Source organism: Urocitellus parryii, chromosome 7, assembly GCF_045843805.1.
Source record: "Urocitellus parryii isolate mUroPar1 chromosome 7, mUroPar1.hap1, whole genome shotgun sequence".
Taxonomy (NCBI): domain Eukaryota; kingdom Metazoa; phylum Chordata; class Mammalia; order Rodentia; family Sciuridae; genus Urocitellus; species Urocitellus parryii.
In genome coordinates this window covers 146,838,625-146,851,227 of record NC_135537.1, presented here as the reverse complement: position 1 = coordinate 146,851,227, position 12,603 = coordinate 146,838,625, and the positions used below count along the sequence as shown (strand labels likewise).

Genomic DNA, 12,603 nt, shown 5'->3' with positions numbered 1-12,603 from the left:
TTCCAAGATTCATTGATGTACAGAAACAGCATGAACATTCTAATGGCAAAAGGGAAGAACAGGAAGATTGTGGGGAGACCCAGGAGCACTGCGAGACTGAAACTCAAGGCCAGCATTGAATCCTACAGCTGCACCTTCAATCCAGGGGGCACATTGCTCCAATAGCTTTTCTGGTTGCAGGCCACACAACTCTTCTTAGGGGGGCACTGTATGCTGAATGTTGCTGCTTTTGTCAAATATCAGTCATTGCCTGCATCTCTTTCTCGCTGGGGTTTCGGCTGCAGCGCTGTCTTCACCATACCTTGATATAGTTCCTTAGACTGTCCTGGGTTTCAGCGTGCCCTTGAGACTGTTTCCTTGATCTGCCGTCTTTGAAACAAATTGGCACTTTTCTATTCCTCAGAAGACCCCAGGCTGTCTTTCCCATTGTCTTATGTTCAAAGCCCCTGGATTCTTTTTCTGGGCACTAATTTCTTCAGCAGCTACCCCCTCCTAGGCTAAAATTTTACACGTGTACCTCTTTGGGTCATACTGCAAGTTTCCCAATATTTCCATTGTGTTGTTTTATGTTCCTGATTCTCACTTGGCTAAAAGCAGCCAGTGAGTGGTAGGTACCCACTGCCACTTTGTCAATACTTTGCTGCCTTCACGATTTTTTCCACCAGACAAGCTGGCACATCACATTTAAATTCAGCCTCCACCAAAGTCTCAGGAAATGGACAAATTGCAGTCAAATTCTTTGCTACACTATAATAAGAATAGCCTCTAGTCCAATGTCCTGTGGAATCCTCAATTCTGCTCAACACTTCATCAGCATAGCCTTTATGGTCAATGTTCCTCTCCGTATTTTGGCCTTCTGAGCCCTCAGCAGAATTGCTGAAGTTCCACTGAGGACACGGTTTGTAGCCGGCTTCAAACATTTCCAGATTGCTCTCATGAACCAATTCCTGAGACTTTTGAAGCACATCATCAGATACTGTCACAGCAAGGATTCCATTCTCACTACCAACTTTCTGTGTGAGCTTTCCCCTCACTGTGAGAAATCCCTGAGATGATGAAAAAGCAATATGAAAAAGGAAGCAGGTGTATTTTGTCTTGAAGGTTTGAGTAGTGGTTGTCTCCATTGCTTTTGGGTCTGTGGTGAGGCAGCGTGTCATGGTGTGGAAGGAGCATGGTGGACCCAAAGTGCTCATATCATGGCCAGGGAGAGCAAGAGAGCAAGAGCAAGGGGCTTGTGCCCCACAAGCATCTTCAAGGGCTGGGCTCTCTCTAATGACCTAAAGAGCTCCCCCAGCACCCTCCTGGTAGAGGCTCCATCACTCCCTATAACCCATCCTGCAGAGAATACCTTTCACACGTGGACCTTTAGGGGACACATAAATTGCAAAGTATAGCTCCCTATATTGTAGAAAGATCCAGAACCCCTGATGGTTCCACCTACCACCTCTTTACTCACACTGCAGAGAAATGTGCTCCCTCCTCCTTTTTCTTCCTAAGCTCAGTCTCAGAAACTGACCATTTCTTTCAGGAACACTTGCTCCTTTTTTTGCTCCTTCATTTTTCTACCCTCACTTTTCATGGACCCCTGTACCTTAAAACCTCTCCCATCTTCTTCTCACATTGGTAAGACCAAACGTAGCCCTAAATTCTACGGAAAAGAAAAATGTTGGTATTTTGTCTTGTTTTGGGAAAGGAAATCCTCCCATGAAATCAGACAAGCACTACCGACTTTCCAAATCTCTGAAAATGCAAGCTTTTGCTCAGACAGCACAGAACTCAGCACTCCTTCACCAGCCCTCACCTGCCCTGATTTTAACTGCTTTTAAATGAAGCCAAGTTATTTGGTAATATATTCAATTACAATTGCACTTATTTTCACTATAACAATTCATTGCAAACACAGTGTTTTAGTAGCACCAGGAGTTAATTTTACAATTTGTTTCTGGAATCCAACTACAATATCTGACCAGGACTCTCTTGGGAATGGGGTCAGTTCTATGTTAACTTTTAAGGTATAGGCAGCAGCTAGTTTTCTTTGTGGCCAATTTAACATGTAATTTTTGTTTCCTTAGGTTTTTCCAGCTTATCTAAAGAAGCGTCTCTTCCGCCAGGTATGTCAACATTAATTATTCCCTGTAGTCTCCCTGTTTATGAATATGGGTTGTAGTCACAGTTTCCATGGCATATTCTCAATGTTTTCTTTTTTATGTTTTCTTGTCATTTTCCCCATATCTAGTGCTCACAGAGAAGATTAGATGTATTCCAGAAGCCCTCTGCAGAGAACTGTTCTCGCAAGAGGAAGCACTTGAACAGTTAGTGCGGAAGGAGACGGGCTCCGCTGGTCAAGGCATACTGATCTTCTCTAGGAGCTGGTCTGTGGATCTGCACTTACCAAAGAACGAGGAAGTCATCTGCGATGCGCTTCTGATTTCCAAGGACAATCCACCGGTCCAGTACACCTTCCTCAGGATGGAAGAGGAGTTAGAAAATGGTTCCACTCTCCACAGGGAACTAGATGAGAAGATAAAGGGGTATTCTTCCCAAACTGCCCGAAGTTTAAAGCAGATGCTTGTAAAACTTGGTAATTATACTGAGAAAATATGTATCATGACGAAGATATTCTGCTTGAGCCCTAAGGGAAAAATAATTGCCTTTTATGATTCAAGTGAGAAAGCATTTTATCCTGCATCCTACTACGTTGCAGCATTCGAAACCATGGTAGACCAGCTGAAGGCTCTTTTTATGGTCTTAAAGAAACTGGGGTCTGTGAGTGAGCAGTGGGCCTCTGAGATTTTCAATTAGTATAGATCGCTTATAGGAAAATTCCCTGAGAAAGTTTAAATAGTGTCAAGGCCTCATCCAAATCATGAAAGGTGCACTGGGCTACTGAGAAATTTTTCATCATAAAGAGGAATGAATATGAAAGAATGAATATGAAAGAATATGAAAGGAGAGACCATGAGTAATTTCTCTTGAAAGAATCACCAAGGTCCTGATGGACCACAATATAATCATTCAAGATCAGGTGTAATGTTAGATGACCTTTCCCACCCCTGCCCCCGACTTTTTTCACCTAGATTTTGTCTAGGAATTGTTACTTAGAAAAGAAAGTGTAGATGTTTGAGGAGGGAAATGTATTTTTTACCTTCACATATTGAACCTATTCAGTGTGAGATGCGACAGAATGTGACATAGGAATGTCCTATGTATATCCAAAGTTGTGTCAAGGGTCAGGTAATTAGAATCTTAGGACTCCTGTAGTTGCACCTTCAAGAAAATATTTTATTTACCTGAAATCTTTCTAGTCCTTAACAAAAAGGTGTTTAAACATTCCACAACGAGGATCTGAGATTGAAGAGTGATTGCATATCTGGTTTTCACTTCCTTGAGCTCAACAAATTCCATTTATTTGGCATAAGTGGTCTCCATGAGATAATAGAAAAACAACATCGTTCTTTTTTTTTTTTTTTAAGAGAGAGTGAGAGAGGGGAGAGAGAGAGAGAGAGAGAGAGAGAGAGAGAGAGAGAGAGAGAGAGAATTTTTAATATTTATTTTTTAGTTCTCGGCAGACACAACATCTTTGTTGGTATGTGGTGCTGAGGATCGAACCCGGGTCGCACGCATGCCAGGCGAGCACGCTACCACTTGAGCCACATCCCCAGCCCAACAACATTGTTCTTTTCACCCGATTTTTAGGATACAGGTTAAGGAGAGGTGACCCAGAGGGAAATTCTCTTATGTTGTATTACAGGAACTTTATTCTCTTTTTGAAGTGTTAACTGAGACTGATACAAAACAATACCAACACATTTTAATAATCTCTGATGTTTTCATTCTAGAACCACCAGGATGTTCCTGTATTGATTCTCCTGGAATTTGGCATGAAGGACCGGAGGGGATAAAAAGTCAGCAAATGCATCCTCCTCCCAGGGAATTCTGAAATTCTCTAGAAGCAGGGCTGTGGACCTGGACTTGCAATCTAAGCAGAGAGTCATCTGGGATTCTCTGCTGATCCCACTGAACAGCATCTCCTTCCTCTGCATTGTCCTCCGGGAGCAGGATGCAGAGGGGTAGGTCTCCTTGCACCCACTTCCTCTTTCCTTTGAAGTAGAAGCTGGTGAACATGGGCAGAATAACGGGAAAAGTTTGTGTCTTTACCAGGGTCTTCTACCTGAGATCTGAGAGCCATGCAGAGTGCATGGAAGGAACCATTACTCTAGTCCTGTTATCTTGCAGACACCCAGGATTGTCTTGAGATGCTCCATTTCTTTCTTGAGCTTGGCCGTGAGATTTTAAACTTGCTAACCAGCTCTGCCACGTGACCAGTGCTGGCTTCATGAAAGAAGGTTTGGTTCATAAGTAATTGCTAGGGAGTTTAAAATTAAAAGACAAGACTCTCATTAATACCAGCTTTAATACCAGCTCCAAGACGGCTTCTCCTAGTTCGTGCCTCCAGCCACCTAATGCGGTGGTGAGGTTTACAGAAGAGACTAGAGAGAGGGAGAACACACCAGGGAGTGGGCTTTTATTGGGGAACAAAAAATTCCAGGGAAAAATCCCATCCAATGAAGGTTAAGGGGGGTGCATCCCAAGATCAGGGGCGATGATTGGGATTCAGGGCAGTGGCCAGGCATGCCTCTGCACTGACAAGCCCTCGGACCTGAGACAGGGTGGGGAAGGCTCAGACACAGCTGTGTCTAAGTGCCTCTCACCCAGTAAGGGAGGTAACTCAAATCACATGCGAGGATGGCCTCCCACAACCAGCCTCTGAAGAACTTCATCTGGTAAGCAGTTGGATCTTATATCTATATGTGTTATCTAATCAGAGATTATTTTTCTGCTAAGCCAACTTGTTCCTTGAGAATTACATGGTGAAATGATTTGTGACAACGGTACCATATTCAGGGGAGCACAAAAGAGTGATTTTCTCCTTTATAAAGTGAAGAAAAGCTGAGTGTGTCATTTTCTTGTTACAGTAATAAAAGGATCTGGGAGGCAGTGTCCCGGAAAACCTTCAAGAAGAGGGACTTTGAAGACATTCAACACATCACTGTGGATGAAGCTCAGAATTTCCACACTGAAAATGGGGACTTATAGGGGAAGTCAAAAGCCATCACTCAGAGGGAAAAGGAAGCCCAGAAATTCTCTGGAACTTTCTGAACCATTTTCAGACCAGCTACTTGGATGTTAGTGGTCTCCCTCCTCTTTCATCCCAGTAGCTAAGAGCTCACCAGAGTGATCCCCAATGCAGATGAAGTCGCCCAATACCTACCAGAAGTGATTAAGGTCATTAGAAGAAAACCACCATGCAACATCCCCCATGGGTCCTTGGAGGTGCTTATGAAAGCTGAACAACTTCGGGGTTCTAAGGAACTATGCAAATTGAGAGAGAGATTAGAAATGTGAGCCACTGCATCTGCATTTTTTCCTGAATTCTTGAAATTTGTCTTTGCTCTATTGATTCGGGACATGGAAGATTCCCGAGATAATTCAGTCACTGAATTATCTCAAGCATTTTGGCAGAACAAAGAGCACTGGTCTGGATATGTAAGGTACTTCAGTTGCCCTTTTTCAGAGAAATTTTAGACCAAGAGAAAGCACACATACACCTCTTTTTTTTTTTTTTTTCTGGATTTCAACAGAAGATTGTATTATGGAACAGAATCAGATTCTATAGGTGTGTATAAACTCCTAAGGAACAGGAATAGGAAAGAAAGTCTTTTAAAATCTACAGGTCTTCTGGGGATGTCACTTCGTGGTAGATTCTTGCCAAGCAAGCCTCCGGTCCTGGGTTAGACTCACGTGGACAAATCCCAACATCAATAGGTTGAAATGACGAATTCTCATCTCAGTTCTACTTACTAATGCATAATACAGCTACTGAAGTATTAACTCAATCTTTTTTTTTTTTTACCATTTTTGTTAAGAATTTTTCATTTGTTATTTTTAGTTGTATAGGACAGTAGAGTGTATTTTGACATATTATACATAAGTAGGGAGGGAAGAATAAAAGTATTGACTCATCCTTCAACTGTGATTGTCCTCCTTCTCTTTCATAGCATAGTGAGCGGAATGTTATGAGCTGAATGTTTGTATGTCCTCAGTCTCACATTCACACATGACAGCCCTAGTGCCCAGTGTGCAGATGGGGCCGTTATGGGATTAAATCAGGTTAAAGATACCATGTGGGCAAGACCCTGATCTATAGGATAGTGTCCTTAGAAGAAGAGACGCCAGAGAACTTGCTTCTTCTTCCTGTGTGCACAGACAAGAGGTCCTCTGAGCACACAGAGGGCAGAAACCTGCAGGCCAAGAGAGGAAGCACAGGGTGAAACCACCTTGATCTTGGACTTCCCAGCCACCAGAACTATGGGAAACGAGTTTCTGAAGTTGAAGCCACTCCGTCAGTGGTATTTCCTTATTGCAGACCAAGAACATCATTACAGTCATATAGTTAGCCTTCCATCTAAAAATACTGGCACTAAATCTTAGCATAGTGTGGGAGTGTAGCTCAGGGGCAGAGATCATGCTTAGCATTTGTGAGACCCAATGTAAAGCTCCAGCACCAGAAAAAGACAACAAAAACCTCAATAACAATAAAAATCATTGACAATGTTAATGCAATTATTTATTTGCTTTATTCTGGTCCAAACATTCTGAAAAGTTGTTCTAATCACTAGCCAGAAAATATCTGGATAACTGATGGGAATCTGGAATATTATGGGACTAATATTTCACTTACTGTGAATGTATTCCCATGTTCTAAGCTTTGAGCTTCTCTGCCTGTTGTTCTCCCATCTGTGTTGACTCAAGGAATTCTAGGAGCTCTCCTTGAAATCCTAGGCTCCTCTAGTTTCAGCAAAATAGGGAGGAAAATATTCCTTATTTCTTTCTGAGTGCATTAAATCAGATACAACTGAGGCCCATCTCCTAGGTCCTGCCTCAGCCCCGGGGTCATCCATTTCTCCCTGGAGCTCTGCATCCTTCAGTGGAGAATGGTAGCAGAAACCAGGATCTGGACACTGGCTGTGCTGGTTGCTACTTGTTAGCTTAATTTGTTGCTGCTGACTTTGAAGCTTTTGTCATCTGTCCCTGAATGTGGCTGTACTGTCCATCCTGGCACATACTGACCACAGGTGGCAGATGAATATTTGCAGTGTGGTTGGTCCAAATTGGGATATGGTGTGAGCATGAATCTGCACTGGATTCAATAATTTGGTATGGAGAATGAAAATATCCCCTTCATCATGTTTTTATAATTATTATATTTTATAACCATTTCATTATATGTTATAATCATTATATTTTCAAATCATTATATATACTCTTTAAAAAATGTGGTTACTGGAAAATTTTAAATGATGTAAGTATCTTGCATTATACTTCTGTAGAGCAGCCATGGTGTTCTCATTATTAAAATGAGTGTGGTTAGATGTGGTAGCACTCGCCCATAATCCTAGTGGTCAGGGAGGCTGAGGCAGGAGGATTGTGAGTTCAATGCCAGCCTCAGCAATTTAGCAAGGCCCTAAATAAAATATTTTTAAAAAGTGCTGGGGATGTGGGCAGTGGAGAAGTGCCCTGGGTTCAATCCTTGGTATAAACAACAACATTCATAATAATAATAGTAAATGTTCAATGCTTTACTAGAGCAGAGGTTCTTGACAAGGTAGAGGGGGAGGGTATTTTGCCTTTTAAGGTACATAATGTCTATAGAGTTGTTTTCAGTTGTCACAACTACAGGGAGTGTTAATGGTACCTGATGGGTTAAAGCCAGGTATGCTGCTAAGCATCCAATAACTTCCTCTTCTGTACTGCTAGTGGGCTGGTAGGTTGAATGAAGATATCTGGGGTAACCTGTGCCTCCAAGGGGATCCTAAACTTTCCAAGATGGTGAAGTAACACCGTTGCAAAGGCTGTTTATTCCTTGTGAAGTGTAGAGAATACCAAGGTGAAGTATAGGAACAGTGTCCTTTGAACAACAGCCTATCTTCAGAGGTCTTAGCTTGTCTTCAATACTATGGATGTATATTGATCAGTTGACATATTACTAAGTGCTTATATAAATCTAGTAGTGGGTGTTTCCAAGATTCCCATGGGAAAAAAATAAAAACTAAAACACCACCTCTTATTCTGTAAACATCCTAACTCTTTAAGAAACATTCCAGGCATGAAGAAAATCAGAATATATAAGCTGAGTGGTTATGAAAAAGACACAAGTCTCCAAAACTTGCACAAGTTTGTGAAATGCATTGTTTGGTCTGGAAAATCTCTTCAGAACTCTGAATCTCATGATGCTTTCTGGTTAAAAAGATTGCAAAGGAGAAAATCTTTACTCAAAAGGAAATGCAAAATCAGAGTAGAAAAACATATAAACATGACAATCTAATTAAATGTAAATAACATTTCATCTCTCCAATATAAGCCATTTCTCTCTCTAAAAGTGTTTTGGGTTTGAGAAATGGGAACATGTTTTTGGGAGTGTGGTCCTGGTGCTGATAAAGAGGTAAGAGATTCAGCCTGGTGGTGGTTCAGGCCTGTAATCCCAGCCACCCAGGAGGCTGAGGCAGGAGGATTGCAATCAGAGCCAGACTCAGCAACTTAACAAGGCCCTGAGCAACTTAGCGACACCCTGACCCTATATCAAAATGAAAAACAGAAAAGGAGAGGGTAGCCCAGAAGGGAAAAGGGAGAGGAAACAGGAAGGATCATGAACTGGAATCAATTTCCATGTATATATGAGTCTGTGGGACAAAACCAACTACTGTGTATAACCATACATTTCTAATAGAATATAAAAGAAATAAAATGGGCTGGGGTGTGGTTCAGTGATTAAGCACCCCATGAGTTCAATCTCCACTACCAAAAAAAAAAAAAAAAGAAAAAAAAAAAAAGAAAAAAGACATTCAAATTAAATTTCAGCCAGAAATGTGTAGTACTTAAATAATTTATGACTCTCTATCAAGACTTTGAAGGATGTTTTGGAAGGCTGTGTTATTATGTGGTAGGATGAATAGGAAAAAATCAACCGTGAAGCTTCTAATTAAGGTATTGCCTTTGTGAAAATTGTTCCCTGAATGCAGGCTCCACAAAGTAGTTATCTTCTCTGTGATGCTCCAAGGTGTGAATGAAGATGCAAAGAAGACACTTTCAAGACTTTTGCATTGCTTAGGAATTTCCAAAATAGCCCCAGGAAGCTATGAGGTCACATGGGTGTATTACCTACAATAAATATGCCAATAGATGATCCCAAACAAGGCCTTCCAGAGCTGAGCGAAGGTGGAATGACTATCACTGGTTTACATAGTTTAAAAAATTTTTTTTTGAGACTACATATGAGATATTATCAGGCAAGATGAATTTGGGACAAATGGGAGAAGAAGTGAACGCAAGCTACTATCATGATAACCTTCACCAAAACAACTCACAGGAAGTGTAAAGAAAATACAATAAAATTACATATGTGTTGAGAGCCACAGCAGAAGGGGCCCCAGCAAACTTTCAGCTGCCAGCAAACTTCTAGCTGCCAGCTGATGATTGGCTCACAGCGGCCCCAGCAAACTTCTAGCTGCCAAGTGATTGGCTCCTTTGCAGTGATGCTCATTGGGCTGTTTCAGACCACAGAGCTGGGGGACTTTTTTTTGGCTCTGCTCACATGACCCAGCCAATCAGCCTCAAGAGCAGGAGGAGTGGGGGAGGTTGAGAGGCTTGTGGGAAGCCGGTGGCAGTTGGGCTCTGAGGGTTTTTCCTGAGGAGCTCTGTGGTTTGGGGTGTGTTCTAAAAAATAAAGTTCGTTTCTTTTGACAAGTGGCTCCTGAATTGTGCCCAGCCAGACTGCGGCACATATGAATACAGATGATGATAACTAGGAAAGAAAAGGGGAGCATAGTAGGGAAGGATAAAATCTATAAACTACTATTATTTTATTTTATTGAAAGTACCTTGCACTCATGATGAATGTTTTCTGGGTTTTGCCACATATTTCAATGTTAAAGTTACTTTTTACATGCAAGGAGTATAAAGAGATTTCCCCATATGGGAACATAGTTTTTTAAAAGATGACAGACCCCATGAATTAAATGTCTTTTTTTAATTGAAAAGCTATCCAAATGTCTAGTTACATCTCTCCCCTCCAAATCCACAAACTGGGTAATAACTGAGTCTCTAGGCAACATATTCAAAGCTGACATTCAAGAAAAAGAAAAAAGAAAAAAAAAACAAGTTTAATAGTTTCTGTTGGTGTGGAGTTCCTGGCAGTGCCGTGTGGGTGGCATTAGCGTAAGTTTGGAAATAAAGTTTGTTCCTGCTTGAAAAAAAAAAAAAAAAAAAAAACAAGTTCTCTGGTCCAATTAAGGAAGCCCTGCTACATACAGGCTAATCAATCCCAGTGGTACTGATTGACTCCAGGAGGCTGGAAGACATCCTAAGAACCCCAACTCAGAACATTTACTTTCAAGTAGCCTTTTTCCAGTTTCCAACTCATGAATAAAGATAATATTTTGTTCATTCCATTTCAGAAATTCTTTTGCCAACTTTTCAAAGCTCACTCAAGTTAACTGGACAATAAACTAGGCAGAAATTGCTTTACAAAAGGAGGGAAAGCCCAAAATGCCCCTTTCTACAGAGAACCCACAGTTCCGTTGTATTCAGAATAAAGAAAGAAAGAAACTTTCTCTCACACTAGAAGAAATTCAGCCATAGGTTTGGAGTCTGTACTCAAACCACACATGCAGTAAGGACAGTTTTATGCTAATACAACTGATTTGCTTCTTCATTTCTCCTGTTTGTCTAGTACTAACAATTATAAAGAGAGCAGTGCAGCTAGTATTTGGAACAATCCTTAGAGTGTTACAGTGTCAGGTCCAGCATTTCACTTCTCTTCACACCACTGGTTCTCTTTGAGTACCTGGGCTTCCTCCTCTTCAGTTGTTTTTGATATTGAAATTTTTACGAATCTCCAAGTTTTCCCCTTGATCATGTGGGCAACGGTCTTGCATGGAGCATCAAGCAAACCGTTGATGTCTAAGTAGTTTGCAGCCAGAAGAAGTTCAAAAAGTGTTCCTTGGTCAAGTTTCAGGAATTCTTAGTCCCAAACAGGGATATATTCTGTTTGCTTTTCTTTGTTCTCATATTCCTCAGGAGGAGGAGGGTCATCCTTGTGGTGTGTGCACCACTGAATGACCTTTTTAAATATGGCTGCATTAACATTTGGTAGAGGAACTGGGTCATCATCACCTTCATCATCCGTTCCCAAATCTTGCAACATGGTCTTGATTGTCACAGATTGTTTGGCAATTTCTATATCAACTTCAAATATCTCCCCATCAGAGCTCTGCAATGTAATTGAAGGCATGGTGTTTGGTCTCAAAAAGAACCGAACTGAGGCGAACGGGGCGGGGCTCGTCCACACAAGGAAAGAAAAAGCTTACATAGACTTTTTCTTTTTAAAAATTAATTAATTAATTAATTTTAATTAGGTACATATGACATCAGAAAATGCATTTTGATTCATCGTACACAATTGCAGCACAACTTTTCATTTCCCTGGTTGTACACGATGTAGTGTCACACCCTATGAGCAGTCATATGTGATGATAAACTCAGGAAATGGCCAGGTACCTGGGGCTACAGAGTTATTCTGTTTATTCTGTCCCAGTGAAATTTGAAGCCGTCCTATTTCTCTGACGAAATGATGAAACCTTTTGCGGTCTCAGTAACTTTTTGCAGATGGGGATGGGTGATCTCCAGCACCTGTCACCCAGAATCACTCAGCCCCTTCAGCTGAAGACCTGGGGAGGGTGCAGAGAGGAACCTGAAGGCAGTCCTGCTTTCAACCAGCAGGGAAGAAACACAAGCCCTGAGCTCTCCCAGACCTGGCGAGGGCAGCAAACCTAGGTCCCCCACCTGCACAGCGACACCATACAGTCACTGTAAATGCCCCGTGGATGTGGGGCAGGACCCAGACTCCAGCTTCTGCTGGCTCCTGCCAGGAAGAAGGGGAGGCGGTCTGGTGGGGGAGGGAGGGACAAGGGAGGTAGGGGAGCCACAAGAGGGAAAGGGGAGGGCGGAGATGGGAGGAGGGGAGGAGCCCCCAGGACGCCCCAGTTGCAGGAGCCTTTCTCTTCCTCAGCGGGATCCTGGAGGCACCGGCGTAGAGTACCTTTTCGTAGGTCTGTAACATTTCAGAGTAAAAAGGATACATTCTTATCTAGTTCTCCCAGGGTTGACTCTATTTGGTGAGTGGGACATGTTTCTCAGGCACCCGGGGGCGTCCTTAGTTCCCAGGAGCTCCCCTCATGGTGGTGACAACTTCTGGCTCCCAGGGGACTTCATTCCCCCACCCTGCAAAGGGCGGAATCTAATGACCAACCCGAGTGCCCAGATTTCTTGCGCGGGAAATTTGAAGATGCCCCCAGTGGCGCAGCAGATGCTGAATGAGAACCTCCCCACCCCCACTCCGCAAAGGAGTTTATCTGGTCTCTTTTGCTCTGGGGGCTTTCTTGGCGGGTCTGGTCAGTTGTTAGTGAACGGCGAGGGCAGCGCCCCCTAGCGGCGGCTGAAGACCAGATTCCAGTCTGGTCTTCAACTCTGGGGAAAATGGGTGGG

At 42.4% G+C, this 12,603-nt stretch overlaps 1 pseudogene; it reads right to left on the bottom strand.

The window, feature by feature from the left end:
- Positions 1 to 10,867: 10,867 nt before the first annotated feature.
- Positions 10,868 to 11,350, bottom strand: LOC144255977 (S-phase kinase-associated protein 1 pseudogene; annotated as a pseudogene).
- Positions 11,351 to 12,603: the final 1,253 nt, after the last annotated feature.